This window comes from Ochotona curzoniae, unplaced genomic scaffold (assembly GCF_017591425.1).
Source record: "Ochotona curzoniae isolate NIBS_2020 unplaced genomic scaffold, NIBS_Ocur_1.0 contig_1274, whole genome shotgun sequence".
Lineage (NCBI taxonomy): Eukaryota > Metazoa > Chordata > Mammalia > Lagomorpha > Ochotonidae > Ochotona > Ochotona curzoniae.
The window spans coordinates 10,279,656-10,298,364 of record NW_024465023.1 but is presented as its reverse complement, the minus strand read 5'-3'; positions in this window follow the sequence as shown (position 1 = coordinate 10,298,364).

The window sequence follows — 18,709 nt, the reverse complement described above, 5'->3', positions numbered from 1 at the left end:
TCCTTTGTTGATTTCCTCCTTTCCCTGTTTTACTTCCTTACTCTCTCATCGTGGTTCCTGGGATCACCTCCCAAACAAACTACCTGTGTCTAAACCCTTGATTAAACATCTGCCTGCCCTTGTTGGGAGGAAGAGGGCGAGAGGGGCAAACTCACCGGCTCAGGTTGTGGACACAACTCTTGATCTGGCTGTAGGCTTCTCTACCCCTCCAACATTTGGAGTGCAGTTTTCGCAATGCGTGTGCATTGCTGTAGCACCAAAACAAAGTTTTAAAAAATTATAACCAATCAAGCACCAATTGTGTATCAACCAACATACCTGCTTTCAGATTTTATGGAGTTATCATCTGGGTAGTCTCCTACAACCTGCTTTTCCTACCTAATGTGATTTTAAAGAAGTAATTGATTTGAAAGTTAGAGCGATAGAGACACAGACATTTCCCATTTTCTGGTATACTCTTTAAACGCCTACAAGAGCCAAGTAGGGACTGAGTGGAAGCCAGGAGTCAGGAACTCCATTGAGGTTTCCCAGCTGGTTGGCAAGGACCCAAGCACTTGAGCCGTCTTCTTCTGCTTACCAGGTACATTGGCAGAAGCTTGATGAGAAGCAAAACACTCTTGAACCAGCACTTCAGTATTATCTGCAAATGAAAATAGGTTGATCTGTTTTGAAATCAATTCTTGTATTTCTTTTAAAAATTTTAATTGGGACATTCAGCATGATATGCAATATGAATGCTGATATTAACACTTTTCCTGGGCCTAATTTTATGCAGAATATCCCTAAAAATCCTTCTTTCTTGGGTATTTTAAAAAATATTTAAAAAAATATTTCAGAGCATGACTTCTCTTTTGTTCCTACTATTCCACATTTTAAAATTATAATACAGTGTTAATTTCTATTTTAATATTTTCGATCACTTTTATATGAGCATATGTTTTCTTCCTTTATCAGTTAATGAAGTACAAGAGTTTTTTTTTTTTTTTAAGGTTCATTTATTTGAGAAGCAGTTACAGAGAGAGACAGACATGGAGCAAGATCTTACATCCACTGCATCACTCCACAAATGGCCGTAGGACTGAGGCAAAAGCCAAGAGCCCAGAACTCCATGATGGTCTCCCACACAAGTAGCAGGCTCTCCAAGCACTTGAGTCATCTTCTGCTGTTTTCACAGGTACATTAACTGGAAGCTGAATCAGAAATGGAGCAACCAAGATTTGTATTAGGATGTCAGTGTCACTGGGAACAACTGAATCATCTGATCCACGGTGCTGACCCCTGAGCTATAACACTTTGGTATATTATACCTACACCGTGAAAACTGAGTGATTCTTGTTTTGGTGGAAAATCCTACTTAGTTCAAGATCTGAGAAACCAGGTTTATTCATAATGGCTGTGATGAAAATGTTCTTCTCAACTGTCATTTCTTGGTGTTGGCAATAAAATGACATGAAGTTTTAAAAATTAGATGAACAGGGGCCATCATTGTGGCATAGTAGGGTAAAGTGCCACTTAAGATACCAGTCAGTATTTCATGTTCCAGTACTCAATTCCAGCTGTTTTGTTTCCAATCCAATGCACCTAGGAAAGAGATAAAGGCATCCCAAATATTTGGATTCTGCTACTATATATGAGACCAGGATAGAGTTCTTCTTTTTTATTTTACCAGGATGGGGTAAAACTTTATTGTTACATACTGTGACAAAGACATTTGCAGTGGTGATGTGTCTCGGAAGCTCAGGGCCGGGGCTCCTGGCGCCCAGGTGCCGGGGCAAAGGGGCGTACTTCCCTTTCTTTATCCTGCTGCTGCCTGATGGCATGCACCCGTTTTATCATTTTCTGCTGAAGCATACATTCCATGAGATCATCATTTTCAATCTTGCATTCCTTCTGTGCCCGGATACGTCCGATTCCATGGGCACACTCTCAGGATAGAGTTCTTATCTCCTGGCCTCAGCATGGCCAGGTCTTGGCTATCGCGTCCATTGGGAGAATGGACAAGTGAATAAAAGATGGAACCTGTTTAAATTGTGTGTGTGTGTTATTCTGATGTTCAAATAAATAAATTCCTTTTTTCATATTATTATCATTATTATTATCATTTTATGATACAGTTCCATAGACCCTTGTATTTTGATTACCCTCTCTCCAAAACCCTCCCCCACCACTGACCTCCCCTATATTATTACAATACTATAGTTCTTCATTAACAGACACAGTTCATCATTGCTGGCATGGACAATGGCAGAGTCCAGCATCCCGTTGTCAAGATACATATAACAGTTTCTGGGCCCTGCACGGTGGATTAGCCGCTAAAGTCATCACCTTGCACAAGCCAGGATCCCATATGGGTGCCGGTTCTAATCCCAGTAGCCCGGCTTCCCATCTAGCTCCCTGCTTGTGGCCCGGGAAAGCAGTCAAGGACAGCCCAAAGCCTTGGGACCCTGCACCTGTGTAGGAGACACGGAAGAAGCTCCTGTTTCTCCTCTTCTCTGAATATCTGACTTGGCAATAAAAACAAATAAACCTTTTCAAAAAAGATACATTTAACAGTTTCATTAGTAATACACACCATCTTTGATCCGGAAATAGAGATGCATACTGCATTGTATCCACACTCTGGATATGATAGTCTCCATTACACTGATACTATACATCCCCTTAAATGAAAAGCCACAAAACAAAATCAATAACAGGAAGAAAAACAGAAATTTAAAACACCATGAAAGTTAATAACATGCTATTGAATGACTAGTGTGACACTGAAGAAACGAAAAAAAAAAAATTCAAGAGCCTTCTTGAAGAAAATGATGGTACTGTGTGACCTACGAGTCAGTGAAGAACTTAATATGAGAAAAAAAGCTGTTTTGAAGAAGTGAAACTAAAAACAGAAACATCAAACTCCATGAGATATAATTTTCACTGATCTTTGTTGGTAAGATGTGTATTCTGTAGGCAACAAATAGATAGGTTTTGTTTTTTCAAAGGTTTATTTATTTATTGGAAAGGCAGATATATACAGAGAGGAGGAGAGACAGAGAGGAAGATCTTCCATCCGATGATTCACTCCCCAAGTGAGCCCAATGGCCGATGCTATGCCGATCTGAAGCCAGGATCCAGGAACTTCTTCCAAGTCTCCCACGCGGGTGCAGGGTCCCAAGGCTTTGGGTCGTCCTTGACTGCTTTCCCAGGCCACAAGCAGGGAGCTGGATGGGAAGTGGAGCTGCCGGGATTAGAACCGGTGCTCATATGGGATCCAGGCGCGTCCAAGGTGAGGACTTTATCCACTAGGCCATGCCGCCGGGCCCAGGTTTTGTTTTTTTAATCCAGTCTACTATCACATTTGGTCGATGGGCTTAAGCCTTTTACATTCAGGGTTAATATGGATAGGTGGTAATTTGGTCCTGTCATTTTAGCAATGGGTTGTTCATTATTTGGTTTAGTCTTTTGTTGTTATTTTACTGGGATGTTCTTCATTTTTGTTTTAGTTTTGGTGGGTGCTATACCTTTTCTCTATCAAGAGAACATCTTGAAGTATCATTTGTAGGGCAGGTCTGAAAGAGGCATTTTCTTTTACCTTTTCTTTACTGTGGAAGAATTTTATTTCATTTTCAAAGACAAAGGAAAGCTTTGCAAGGTACATTATTTTGGGCCGACCATTTTTTGCTTTTAGAATCAGGAATTTGTCACTCCATTCTCTTCTGGCCTGTAGAGTTTCCTGTGAGAGGGCTCCTGTAAATTTAAGTGACATTCTTTTTATGTCAATTGATTTTTTTTTCATGTGCATGTTTAAGGATCTTTTCCTTATGTTCTATTGAAGAGAGCTTGATTATCATATGTCATGCTGAGGATACGTTTTGATCAATCCTGTTAGGAGTTCTGTGCCCCTCCTGGATGTTGTTTTCCAATTCTTTCTCTAGATTAGGGAAATTTTCTTTTATTATTTCACCAAATACATTTTTAAACCCAGCTTCTCTTTCTGCACCTTCGGGGGATTCCCTTAACTCTTATATTTGACCTATTAATAATGTCTTTCAGTTCTTGAATAATTTTAACTTGATCTAGCTCTGCTTCCAGCTTTTTGTTTGCTTCCCTCTAGTGACAAGAAATACATTCCAATTCAAAGATTCTCCTGCCTCCTTCATTCTATTTTGAAGGCTCTCCACTGTACTTTTAATTTGCTCCACTGTATTCTTCATTTCTGATGTATCAACTTTCATTTTATTTGTTTCCTGTGTGACATATTCCTTAATTTCCTTGAGTGCCTGCTTCTCATTGTTGATAAGAAGCCTTATAACAAGTGTTTTGAATTCTGTATCCTCCATTTTCTCGATGTATTCTTCAGTTAACTCTGAGGTTGGCAAATGCTTTTGCTCCTTTGCAGTGGAGTTTTCAGTAATATTCATTGCACCTGTGTCTCTTCTTTTGTTCTGGTCATTGTACTTCTGGTTAACAGATTCTTCTCCTTGGGGCAGGTTTCTAAGCTCTGTCATCCTCAGGTCTACAGTTCGATTTTATTTATTGCAGTTGGTACACAGCTCTTTGTTTGCAGCCACTTGTGCCACTCCCTCCAGTGACCTCCAAATCTGGGTTCTTATGTTAGACTTCCAGCATGGTCTCAGTAGCCCCAGCTTTTGGTTTACCACTCTCTACCTCCTGTGATACCATGCTGAGGCTGCATTGGTGTCTGTAGAACCTTTCTCCCACTTCCAGTTTGAACAAGTCCCAGGATTAGGGAGACACCAGGTGTCCTACATAACTAGGTTGTTGGTGGCGCTGGTCTTGCTGGAACCTGCTGGCCGTTAGGTCTGAGAGCCACATGGACCTATTTTGATCTGTATGGTGCTAATGTTGGCATTATTTTCCCTGTAGGATCAGTGCAATGCACTGAGCTCAGTGAGTTCTCACCAGCTCAGCACACAAGCAGCTCACTTTTGTTCCTGTGGTATTAAAGCCTTTGTCACAATTTCAAAATGGCACCTGATGTATCAATACTAAAGTTCTTGATCATGCTGGCCATTAGGTCTGAGGGCTACCTGTACCTATCTGGGGTGGAACCTGTAGGATGCCTCACTGTTGCAGTTCACTGAGTCAGAAATGAGTTAGCTCCCAGCTCAGTGCATGTGCAATCCCGTCCCATAGCCTTTGCCTCTCTACACAAAATCGTGGCAATTTGGATATGATGGAGTTTTGGGCTGTGAAATTCCCCCTGTTCCCATACTGCCTCTTTGGCATCTGCTGCTCTGTCTCTGTTAGTGATCTGATTAAATCAAACAAACCAGCAGGAAGGGCAGTTCTTTGGGTTCACCTCCTGAGATCCCAGTGAACTCCCCTTGCCACCTGGGAAGGTCACCGGTGGAGTTCAGGTTGGCTCACCGAATGCTGCTGGGGTATATGGTCAATGCAACACCACACCGGTGTCTCTATTGCTTTCCTTTGCTCATCAATGTTCAGGTGCCCCTGTGCCATTGGCGTGTCCTCTCCTGTTTCCTGGAATGTGCCCTCTCTGCTTCACCCTGGCCAATGTTTCTCCATCTGTTCAAACATATCCTTAACCTACTCCGCCATCTTGATTCTCCCCAATCATAAATAAATGTTTTTTAAAAAGATTGGATAGCTTCAATTTTCACCTTTTTAAAATGCTTACAAATGGTGTTAACTTGATCATAATTTGGACATTTTATTCTTTGAGGACCATTTGTTCAGTGATTAATTTTTGAATGATTGATGATTTATTTCAGTTTCTATTTCATGTTGAGCCAATTTGGATATTTAAATAATTTTAGAAAACCTTAAATTTTATTAGTTTTCAAAATAAACCTGTGTACTATATTCATTTATGCCTTTAAAGCTATGTTTATATGTAACCAAGCATCTTTGTCCCTACTATTATTAATATTTGCCTTTTCTGTTTTTATGTAGGAACCAGAGTTACTAGATCTCATCATTATATTCTTTTTTCTTGAGATTGCTGTTAGTTTTCATAATTTCACTCATTTTATATTTAAATTTTGTTGGCTTATACTATTACGTCTATTATTTCTTTTTCAAAAAAATTTTTTTTACTTATTTATTTAATTTGAAGATCCAAGAGAGAGACAGATGCCGGAGTCCAGCTCCAGCTGAGTTTGGAACTCGAGAAGGGTGCGTGGATGAGGCGTAAAGAGGAAAGAAAGAGACGGACCACTAGGACTTCATGATCATAATGGACAATGCATAAAAGCTGTCCGCTTTATTTATACAAAATTAGTCAATTTCTGGCTCAGACTTTTTACGTCATGAACAAGTGGGTGTTTCTAAGGATAATTCTGCATTAGTTTTACCTAGAAACAATAGAAGTTCCTGCTAACATTACCTAGAAGTTCCTGCTAGGATTCTTATCCTACAACTCAATCTTGTATCATAAAGAAAAGGAGAACTTAAAGATCAAGGAAAGAATGAAAGCCTAAATACAGGTCCCTTGATTAGCATAGGTTCAATGGGGACAGCCAAGACAGTAGGAATGATAAAGGGCCCTTTTTTGCAAGATATTGACCTCCAAGCTCAGGCTGAGCAAAAGGTTAACCTCGCAGTAGCAAATGCCAGGATGGATTAAAATTCTTCTGCAGGGTGGTCCAGTGTCCATGCAAAAGAAGGTGCAGCTGCATTCAGGTGGTTGTAGAGACATCCGCCGGGTGGGCCCTGCGGAACAGCGGGAAATTCCTTGCGGCCCTGCCTGCAATGGAACACTCTTCACCCCTTTATGTCTCCCACATCTACTGCACGGACCCCAACAGACAGACAGAGAGATCTCACGTCCTCTGGTTCACTCCTCAAATGCCTACAACAGCCAGGACTGGGCCAGGCCAAAGTCAGGAGACCTGAGCTCAGTATCTCTTACATTAGACAGATGGAGCTCATCCACTGACTCATAGCCCAAATGCCAGCAGTTTTGACAACTAGGCCTGGGCTAAAGCTCAGACCCAGGAGCTGTAGTCAAGCCTCTCGCATAGGCCAAAGGGAACTCAGTTACTTGAACTATCCCTGCATCCTCCTACACTGGCAGAAGGCTGGAGTCAGGAACAGAAGCTGAGAATTGAACCTATCTACTCCAATATAGGTCCCAGGCATGTTAATTGCTTTGCTAAACATCTGTTCATCTATTGTTACTTCAATCCTTACATTTTTATTTTAACTTCAGACTATTTTTGCTTCTTAGGATAACTCCTTGGTCCATTTATTTTCTCTTTCAAAAAATGTTTTGAATTAGTACTTTTTTTTCTGTACTGCTTCTTAACTGCTGTAACTTTATATATATATATAAACTATATATATCTGCTAAATATATATATATTTATATATAATATGTGTTATATATAATTATATATTATATAATAATATAGTTTATAGAATATATTTTAAATATATATTTTATATATAATATATAAAATATATATATTATATATTTAATAAATATATATTTTAAAATATATTATATAGTTATATATATTATATATAATAATACATAGTTTATATTATATATATATATATTTTTTAGCAGATTTACAGAGAACAAAAGAGAGAGGTAGAAAGATCCTTTAGCTACTGGTTCACTCCACAAATAGCCACAAAGGCTGGAGCTGAGCTGACCTGAAGCCAGGAGCCAGGAGTCAAGAGCTGTTTCCATGTGTACCACATGGGTGCAGGGACCTAAGGCTTCGGGCCATCTTCCAGTGCTTTCCCAGACCATAAGTACAGAGCTGTATGGGAAGGGGAGCAGCCTAGACATGAGCAAACATCCATATTCTTTCAAAACATTTCATTAGTTGATTTTAGTGAGTGAGAGAGATCTGTTGGATCACCCCCCAAATACCTGCAACACCCCGCGCTGGTTCAGGATGAGGTCGGAAGCCAGGAACCCAACCTGAGTTTGCAACGTGGATGGCAGAGATCTAGCTTTTACAGCCCCTATCACTGGCCCTCAGGGTTCAGATTAACAGGAAACTGGATCAGAAATGGCAGGAGGGACTTAAATTCTGGTAGGGGATGTTGATGTCCCAAGCAGCATGCTGACTGCTGCACCAATGCCCTCCTTCCACAGAACTTCTTCAAGGTTGTTATTTTACGTACCCTTCAGGTTTTTTAATGTGAGGGTTTTTCTCTTTGTATCACAGTTTCAGTATTTCTAATTCAATCTTGTATGATTTGCAGGCATTTTATGTTTTTAATTTTTACATATATATATATAGTGTGTGTAGGATTAGATGGTTACTAAATAAAACTTGTGAATTTTGCTGTTCTCTCTTAATTTTTACTGTTTTTTTTTTTTCTGAGTTCTTATAAAGCTGTGTTAAATTCTGTCACTGGGTGCCAGCATTGTGGCCAAGCTGGTAAACCTGCCGCCTGGTGATGCCGGCATCCTACATAGGTGCCAGTTTGTGTTCTGATTTCTCCATTTCCAATACAGTTCCCTGCTAATGGCTTAAGAAAGCACTGTGAGATAGCTCTCCTGTGTGGGCCCCTGTGACTCCTGTGGGAGACTCAGATGGAGCTCCTGGCTCTCAGCTTTCACCTGGCTCGGCCCTGGCTTTTGTGACCATCTGAAGAATAAACCAGCAGAAGGAAGATCAACCTCTCTTTGTCTGTTTCTCTCTCCACTGTACTTGAAAATCAATCACTGTATTTGAAAACAGGCTTGTGTTTCTGCAGCTATTGTATTACGTATATCAAGATTGCAAGGATGTTCAAGGTGCTTAGAAGCTCATGATTGTCCTAACTTGATGAAATACTTTATTCAATAAATATTTACTTATTTATTTATTCATTTATTTTTACTTGGGAGAGAGACAGAGAATGAGAGAGGGAGACGTCTTGTCATTCCATCTAGTGGTTCTCACCAAAATGGCTGGGGCTGGGCCAAGCTGACAACAAGATTCAGGAACTAAGTCTGAGTATCCCACATAGAGGGCAAGAACCCAAATGCTTGAGCCATCGCCTGTTATCTCCCAGGGTACGCTTCACTAGGAAGCAAGAATCAGAAGCAGACAGGACTCAGACCCTGGCACTCTGATGTGGGACATGGGCACCTCAAATGGCACCTTAATCATTAGACTCAATATCCACTCACGACATTTTTTATTAGCATTCTTCTTCATTTTTACTAAAGTTTTTTGCTTAAATTTTGTATGGCTTTGGTGTTGTTATTTCACCCATTCTTTAGTCAGTACTTAAAAGTTAAACATTTTTCTATCTATATTTAAATTTGTTCAGTGTGTGTTTATTTTCAGTGTGAATTTGGTAAGCTGTATTTGAATATGGATTTTGATTTTTTTTTTTTGCTTTGGTAATTGGGTTTAATCTGTTTACATTATTATGGTTAATGTATTTTCCTCATTCCAGCAATTTATTTGTGTCTCTTTAAACTTTTTTTTTCCAATTTTTATTCATTTGAAAATAGAGAGACAGAGAACTCATATTCACTTGGTCACTTCCTGATTCTTGCAGTGATCAGAGCTGGGCTAGGGCAAAACCAGAAGCCAGGAACTAAATCCAAGTCTTCCATGTGGAATTCACCTGTTTGAACAGACACTAGTGTCCCTCCAGACTGCGTATGAACAGAAAGCTGGAGTCAGGCGCCAGAAGCAGGTAACTGAATTTGGATACTCTGAATGAGGGACACGAGCCTCTTAACCATCACCCTAAGTTTTCCCTATCACTATGTTCTTTGAAATCCATCCATATTGTTGCATATATCTTTAGTTTGCTCTTTATTCCTGAAAATTCTGTACGAAAATCATTATAAAATTGTATTAAAACGTGTGACTTTTTGGGTTTAACGTCTCTCTGCTGTGTAAAATGAAAGCCAGAAGAAGTGGAATCAAAGGTTAAACAACCCTCAGGTTCCAAAATAGGACAGATGTTGTATATGGCAGGATCTTGGTAGCAGCCCGAGTGGATTGTTTTGAGGTCTCTAGGGTGATATCTGGGGCCCTAATGCCTGAAGTATATGTTGAGTTGGAATGCAGATACCACATGATTTGTGTTAACTGAGCCTCCGGGAAGGCACCTTGGAGTACTTCTGCTCTCTGAGAAGGAGTGGTCTAGAGGAGCAGAACAGTTTTAGGAGGGGTGTGCAGAGAAATCTTCAATACCTTAGTGAGAAGTAACTGGTCTTTGTGTCCCATCTAGTTAGGTATATGGGAGTTCAAGCTGACTTTTTCCTGTCTGTTCTAAGCTTTTCTTGTTGGTCTCTGTCTATAGTTAACATATGGCTTATTAGAGTTATCAGCCTGTTTGGACTATCCTAAAATTCATGGAGCTCAGTAAAAATCACGTTTGAATACTATAAGCTGCTAAACATAAAAATGAAAATACACATGAGACAACTGATTAGTACCCTATAGCCATGTTAAGATTTATAGCATTCAGTTGTGTATAATCTAAAATTGAGATGTCATTGAAGTAGCTACAGAATGTGGTTAAGAACTTACATTTTCTAACATATTGGTCACTCAATACCATGTCAATTAACTTCATGATGTTGTAAATTTCCATGTTTCTTCCTGTTGTTGAAGTTGTGTAGTGGCTTTTCATTGGACGGGATGATATTCTGCCAGCTCTACTTTCAGACCAGGGATGGTCTCCCAATGAAACTGTTGAACGTATCTGGACAATGAGATGCTGGACTCTCTGCATGGTCCATGCCCGCAATGAAGGAATCATGACTGGATATGAACTGTAATACTGTAACAATATGGAGGAATTCAATATGAGGGGGAGGGCTTGAGGGAATCCCAGAGCCTATGAGACTGTGAGACTGTGTCATAAAATGAAACAATAATTTAAAAAAAAGAAAGAAAAGAAAAAGAAAGAATGGTCTTCATGGCACCACCAAGGATTACAGCTGTTGAGCTTTGAGGTATTATTCTTTTATTCTGAGTACATTTTGCTTTCTGGAGATTTTTCTCTGTGTTTGTTAAACAAAATCTCTGCAAGTATCCTAAGGTGTCTGCGCTTGGAGACAAGAGGTAGCTTGGCAAGATGGGACACTGTTTCCAACTTGCAGGACTACTGGATTTATGTTTGTTTTTGAAGTTAATTTTGTTCTGAAGGTGGGGTTAGGGCATAGGTTTTCACTGAACAAGATGTTCAAGTCTTCCAGCTGCTTCCCAGTGACCGTGGTTCATTTCCTTTGTGAGTGCTTCCGCTGTTTGCTTTTATGAAGGTCGTGGAAGCTGGACACCTTCCAATCAAGATGTGTTCCTTTGTTCAGCTCTGGCAATAAGATATTTGTGTTTTTAAAACCATGTCTTCGCCTCTTTATTTGCTTTTACTGATTACTATTAGATTAAATTTACTGTATTTCTATTTTTCCTTAACTTTGTTGAAGCTATATGTTGTATTGAAATTCTTTCGACAGGTAGTTTTTTTTTTAAGAAAAAGCATATATAATTTTTCCTCAATGAAGTCTAAAGCTATTCAATTAATAACTCTTTCTCTTGAAAAAAAAAGGAAAGCATGAAATTTAGCATATCTTAGTTACTAGTTATAGCAAAGTGTTGTTCAAATCTTAGCTCTGTCATTTATGTGCCAGATGCTGATACGCAAGGGATTTACTTGAATTGCTGCAATTAAAAAGAAATACCATGGCGATGAGGGTGATGGTGATTATGATGGTTATGTTCTGATAGTTAATTCACGGGCTTCTTGTTATCACAAAGATGAATTATTGCACCAAAGTATTTGAAAATGATGTATATAGCACATATTTTATAAATGCTATAAATTCAAACCAAGGTTATAATTACTGATCACTCTCCCCCCCGTTGTATCCATTAGCTACAGTTTCAGTTTTCCTTGAAGAAAAAAGGAAATATTTTTACAGTTATTTACATGTTATATTAATTTCAGTGGTTATCATTGCTTTACATTCTTTACTTTTGTTAATTTTTGAGTCATAATTACTGTGAAAATGAAATAAAGGTTGGTAGGTATATTTTAAATCAGTCCTTTGAGAGATATCATTGCTTTACTTTTTCTGGTAGCTATTGCTTCTTTGTTAGGTAAACTGTCTCATTTCTTAGATAACTTTTAAGACTCTTCATACCTGAAGATTTCTTCAGTCACTACAATTTATCTTGGTAAAAATGTGTAAAGATTTATTCTCGTGAAAATTTGTTTACTTTAGGTCCGGTGCAGTAGCCTAGTGGCTAAAGTCCTCACCTTGCCAGGATCCCATATGGGCACTGATTCTAATTCTGGCAAACCTGCTTCCCATCCAGCTCTCTGCCTGTGGCCTGGGACAGCAGTCGAGGATGGCCCAAAGCACCCACGTGGGAGACCCAGAAGAGGTTCTTGGCTCCTGGCATCGGATCGGCTCAGCTCTAGCCATTGCAGCCACTTGGGGAGTGAATCAATGGACAGAAGCTCTTCCTCTCTATCTTTCCTCCACTCTGTATATCTGACATTATAATAAAAATAAACACAATTTTTTTAAAAGAAAATTTGTTTACTTTCCAGCTGGGGGCTCCTATCTTTGCTTGTTTCTGAAAAATTCTTAATTTTAGATAATCAATATCGCTTCCTTTGTAATTATATCTGTTCTCTGTCTTGGAGCCTTTCAGTCTATTTTTAGTGTTTAATCACATTTTCATTTTCGAAGCATAGCCCTATTTTTGCTGATTTTTAACAAATTCTTCAGTGCGACATTTTAAGTTCTGAAGTTATCCTATTGAATTTTCTTATTTCGACGATCACCTTTCTAATGTGGTAGTTTCTTTCTAGTTCCTATCTTTGTGATAGATTATTCAGATTTTTGTTTCTTTGGGCAATCAAAATCTATTCATTTTGTTGTGATGTTATTATTTTGAAAAATCAAAACTCAAAATTCTATTATTTTGAAAATTTGAGTTCATCTGCAGTGAACTCCTGTCCCAATGGATGATTCTATTGTCTGTCTTGGTAGTGTATCCTCCGAGTTGAAGGATACTGTCTCTCTACTCATCTCTAGTGCCTTCTAACTGGCTCTTAATTGGTTCATCTTTGCTTTCCTGCAGTGTAACTCCACTTTTTGATCTTTTGTTTCCAACTAATTCTGGTGACAGTCCAGACCAGGTCTTTTAATTGCTCTCTAGGACTGCTGACCCAGGAAATGTTGGAGATGATGTATATACAGCTACCAGTGTAGCAGAGACTTGAGGAAGAAGGGCCTTCTCCGTTACTATCCTTCTCTACCACAGTTTCCCGAAGTTTTGGCCTCCTTCCCTCCACCCCCGCCCCATACTGTTTTCCAAGAACAGATCATCCCAATCAGGTCCTTGACATTGCTCAATGAAGTCAAGTTCCAGTCACCCATACCCTTAGGGGAACATTTAGTACTCTGCCTCGAGGTCCCACTGCCTAGTGCCCAGGTGCTCTAGCTTTCTTCCCGCACTATTTTTGCATTTTTGTTTCCTTTCTGGTTCAGGGAGATATCCATCTTGTTTTTGAGACCACCTGTATCATTTTGGTTCTCTCTGTTCAAATTTCGTCTTTCATTAATTTGTGCTTCACTGGTTTCAGTTTCATTGATGTGTGCAAATGAGGTGAATTTTGACTGATGTCTTTTGTCTAATATCTCTAAAAAGCACATTCATAGTTTCTTTTAAAGTCTTCCATGGTTCTCAGGTTTCCAGAGAACACAATGTGATCTCCATTGGCCTGGCTTGGATTCAGAACTTTTCAGGAGGTGAAAGTCACATTCTGTCTTTCTGGTTCTGTGTTTCATCTCATGCCATTCTGTCTTTCCCTCTTCTACATGGTCAAGTGTTCTTCACGCTTCAGATCTGTCTCAAATACTGCCTCATTTCAAAAGTTACCTTGGACTATTCCAAATACATTCAATGACTTTGAACTTTGAACTCTGATTCTGCTTTACTCGTTATGTTCTTACTCCTCTTTAAAATATTGAAGAAAATCTATTTTTTTATTATTTGAGAGAGAGAGAGAGAGAGAGAGAGAGAGAGAGAACATTGCCTTTTGCTAGTTTACTCCCCAATTGCATCAAATGCATGCAATATTTAGGTTTGGGCCAGGCTGAAGCTGGGAGTCAGGAACTCAAATGAAGTATCCCATGTGATTGGCAAAGATCTAGCTACTTGAGTTATCAGCTGCTACCTCCCAGGGTGCACATCAGCAGGAACCTGGAATTGGGAGTCATGCCAGCACTGAAACCTAGGCACTCTGAGAAGGGTGTGGACGTTCTAAGTGATAGCTGAGCTACTTCATCAAATTATTGCTCCTGATTGTAAAACTAGGTTTGATACTTATGCTATCCACACAAGCTGATTTATTTCTCCAATATTCAGACACTAGTCGTTTGTGACATAGCTTTCTTTTTCTGCATGTCTTTGTTCTTAAAGTCGGATAGTTTGCATTTTTGTTCTTGGGCCTTAAAGAGATCTTTTAACTTATTTAAATAATATTGAGTATGAAGGATATGTAAGTTACCTTCTTGACCCCAAAACAGGCCCGCATGGAAAGAAGTTTTAGGAAACTCTGTGACCTACCATTGCTTCTTATTTTATGCTCATTGGTACCTGGTGTGCACTGGGTAGATTGGAAATGTGTGCTAATTGGAGCCTCTTGGTGAAGGTGTCCCTCTTAGAGTTGTCCTTCTAATCTGGTAAGAAATGTGAGTTTGTTACTCTATTCTGACTGAGTTATGGTATTTAAAAAAATATGAAAAAGAAAAATCTCAAAATGTCACATTTCTTTTACAGAGCAGTGCTGGCTGCCCCTTCACCTTTTTCTTTCTTCAACTGCACAACAGAATTTGTTTCAAGATTAAGCCAGCAGGAGATCCTTTGACATTATTGATCGAAGGCAATTTTCTGAGACTTTGGCTTTCCAATATCATGTTATCAAATGTGGGACATTACTCTTGCAGGCAAGAGGCTAGTACTCTGCTTGCCTTGAAAGGCACTGCCAGGCATAGCTGCTCACTTACTTCAATGTGTGTAATCATCTCATGTGCCTTGCAATTTAGGCAAATTTGAAAATATCTATCAGGGATTGGATGACCATAGAGTAGGCACAAACGATGGACCATTCTTAACTTTCTTTTCAATAACTGCTTTCCCCTAACATTCAATTCAGAACCCAGTGACATTTCATCTTTCTCATCACTTGAGTTCTCCCAGCACCCCCTTCACCTGAGTTTCCATAGTCACTTAAGTAAGTCTCCTGGTTCTATTTTTTCCTCCCACTCTCTTCACACAAAAGCCACATGACTTGACAATGTTATTCTTCTGCTCCAAGCCCTCTGGTTGTTTCCCTTCTCACTCAGAAAAACAAACAAATAAACAAAACATGAAGAAAAGCCCAAAGTTTTTGTTATGATCCTCAAGGTTGTGTATGGTCTAATCCCTCGATAATTCTGACCACATGGCCTACCACTGTCTCAAATTCTTCATTCCAGGCTCATTGGCCTTATAGCCTTTCCTTGAGCTCAGCACACACCCCTTCCTCGGTGCCTTTGCACGTGCATTTCCTTTGTCAGGACAACTCTTCTTTCAGATGCTTATGAGTATCATCGGTCATTTCATTTAGATGCTTGCTCCAAGTCTACTTGAGTTTTTTTTTTTTTAAGATTTATTTATTTATTACAAAGAGTCACATAAATAGAGAAAGGAGAATGAGAGAGATCTTCCACATTCTGTTTTACTCCCCAGATTAGTACAATGACCAAGGCTGGGCCAAGCCAAAGCTAGGAGCCAGAAGCTTCTGCTGGGACTCCCAGGTGGGCATAGGGCTCAAACACTTGGGCCATCATTTGCTGCTCTCCAGTAAGCAGAGAGTTGGATTAGAGGTGGAGCAGCTGGAACTCGAACTGGCACCTATATGAGATGTTGGCATTGTAGTGACAGCTTTACCAACTGTGCTACAATGCCAGCCCTTCAAAGCCTACATTATTAAAGAAGCCCCTTCTTTCTGACAACAAAGGGAATCATGCTTTTTAAAAGCAAAACTTCCAGCTCTGCACTTTCTTCATCCTCTATCTCCTTCTCATGCTTTACTGTTTTTTTTTTTTAAGTGTATCTTATTTTTACTGGAAAGTCAGATCTACAGAGAGAAGAAGATATAAAGAGAAAGAGCTTATCTGCTGGTTCACACCCCAAGTGGCTGCAATGGCTGGAGCTGACCCAATCTGAAGTCAGGAGCTTCTTTCAGGTCTCCCACATGGGTGCAGGGTCCCAAGGCTTTGGGTTGTCTTCTACTGGCACAAGCAGGGAGCTGGATGGGAAGCAGAGCAGCCAGGATGTCAACCAGTGCCCATATGGGATCCAGGCAGTTGCAAGATGAGGATTTAGCCACTAGGCTATTTTGCCAGGCCCTTTACTCTTTCTGCTTTGTACTGTACTACTCACTGCTACCTGGTTGTATGTCCATATGTCAAAATCTATGTTCTTATTCTTTCATTTTTGCCTTTCATCTCTAATTAGGATATCAAGTCTAGAGGAGAAGAACTTGGTCTGATTTACTGTCTGTTGTATCCTTTGGGGTTGCCCCTGACACCAAGTGAGCTATTGACAAATGTTTGGTAATGATTGGCTCTAGGTACAGCTATTTTTGCCTAACAGAATTAACCTCAAACTCACATAAGTATGCACTGGACTCTAAACTTCCTTTATATTAAAATTGATTGATGTCTAGTATGGTCTTTGCATTCCTGCTAAAAGTATGGATGCTTTTCAATGGTAGAAAACAGATCCAAAGTCATTTAATGTGTGAAGCACTAGGGCTATAGCAGAAGAGTGACCGGATCTGTCTGTCCTGGTTGGCAAAGGCAGAGTTGTATAGGACCTCAGCAGCCTTTTGCATAGAACATGATTCTTGTTTCTGCCCAAAATGGTGGCAGCTTGGGGGGAAATATTAGTAAATTGCTCAGTTAGAAATACATTGCCAGGTTTCCAATTCTAGAGAATTCCATCAGCAAATTCTTGGTCATATATTACCATCAAGTTTGTCCACATAGCTGTAAGAATAGTTTTAAAAATCAGTGGAAAAATGTAATTCAGAGATACATTTTAAAGTGCATGGTAGTTTTTCATAAGATGAAATTTGCATGAACTTTTTGGAAATTTCTCATATTTTTTTCACAAAGAAGAGAAAAAGGTAGTGGGGAAATGCTTTTCATTTGGACGGGTGTGATGGGTAGCCAAGCATTCTTTCATCTGCTGGCATCAATCAGAGGCCTTTGGATTGGACCAAGTATTCAGTAGAGCTGGTACTACTAGTTCATGTTTAAAAAAGGCATCCTCCTAAGGGAACTTGAAGAGACTAAAATACAGTTTTCTTCCCCGCATTATTTTAGTGCCTGCACATCTATATATCACCATACACAGCACAATGCCTTCCCTTTGTTTCTTACCAGACTAGACCAATGGCAAGAATGCCATTAAATTGTAGATATCTTGGAGGATCATCTAATTCAAAGTCTTGCTTTTCACTATTGATTTGGCAGCTGCAATACCACAGGGCAATCAATAGATGTAGTATGTCGATGTCTCTCCTTGAAGAAAAAAAAGCAGAAAATCATGATCACTGGAACAATAATAAAAAAAAAAAAAAACTTATTCCTCAAAAGCTGTATCTGCACCAATATGTTAATGGGAGTATAAAAGCATAAAATAAGGACTTGCAGGTGTTGTCTGATGGGATTGGTAATTAATTCACACAGTAAAACACTAGCATACCTTTTCATGGGTAATTACAATACTGCATCACCAATGAAGCCTAGTATATTTTACATGTTTTAAGTTACTACCAGATGTTTGAAATTGGGTATAACTCTTTCTCAATTTCTCACCAACAAATGCATGCTGTTTATTTTACTCACTTCAGTTTTATGTTTTAAGTCTAAAATGAAAAGAAGTTGAGTCAAAATAAAATGGTATCCATAAAAATAAACCACCGTTCATTTTCAATTTCTAAGGTAGTGTTTGGTCATCGTAAATCCTGAGCTACAAGCATTGGAGACTCATATCTTGGCTATTACACTGAGCATCTGAATTTCAGAATCAAATTTTAAAACTGAGAAGAGGAAGCAGATGTAGACTTTTTCTTGGCAGTATTTGAAAATAGGGACATGATAGTAGTATTTCCCTCGATTGATTTCTCTTTGAGTTAAGGGAGCCATTTTTCTGAGTCTGTTCTCTTTTTTTCATGAATTCTCATCCAACCTTTGACCACCCAGGAACAATCACTATCATTTCCCTCTTCCACTCAATGAATTTTATGGGCTTCCAGCCAATCAGGATAGAATCACCTGACATCACAGAGATAGATTCATCCATAAAAAGAAAATCCTTGTTAAAATGCCAGTGAAGAAGGGCTAGTCTCTGGAACAATTAAATCAGAATCCTTGGAGAGCTGTCCACATGATTCTGCTGGTAACCAGCATTGAGAAGCCCCGGCTGTTACAGTGATCTTTGGAAACAGGTACTGGGAGGTACAGGTCAAGTAAAAGAGAGTAGAATTTCCCCGAGCTAGTCATCTCACTCCACTTATACCACTCATTCTTGCCCTTTAGCATTCGTCAGAATCATCTGGTGGTCTTGTTAAAACATAGGTGGCTGCTCTCGTCAATTCCCCTCTCACAGGTTCTGATTCAGCAGGTTTAGGAAGGGACTCCCTAATTTGCACGTGTAATACATTTTGACGTGGGGTTGATTCTTCCAACCTGAGGACT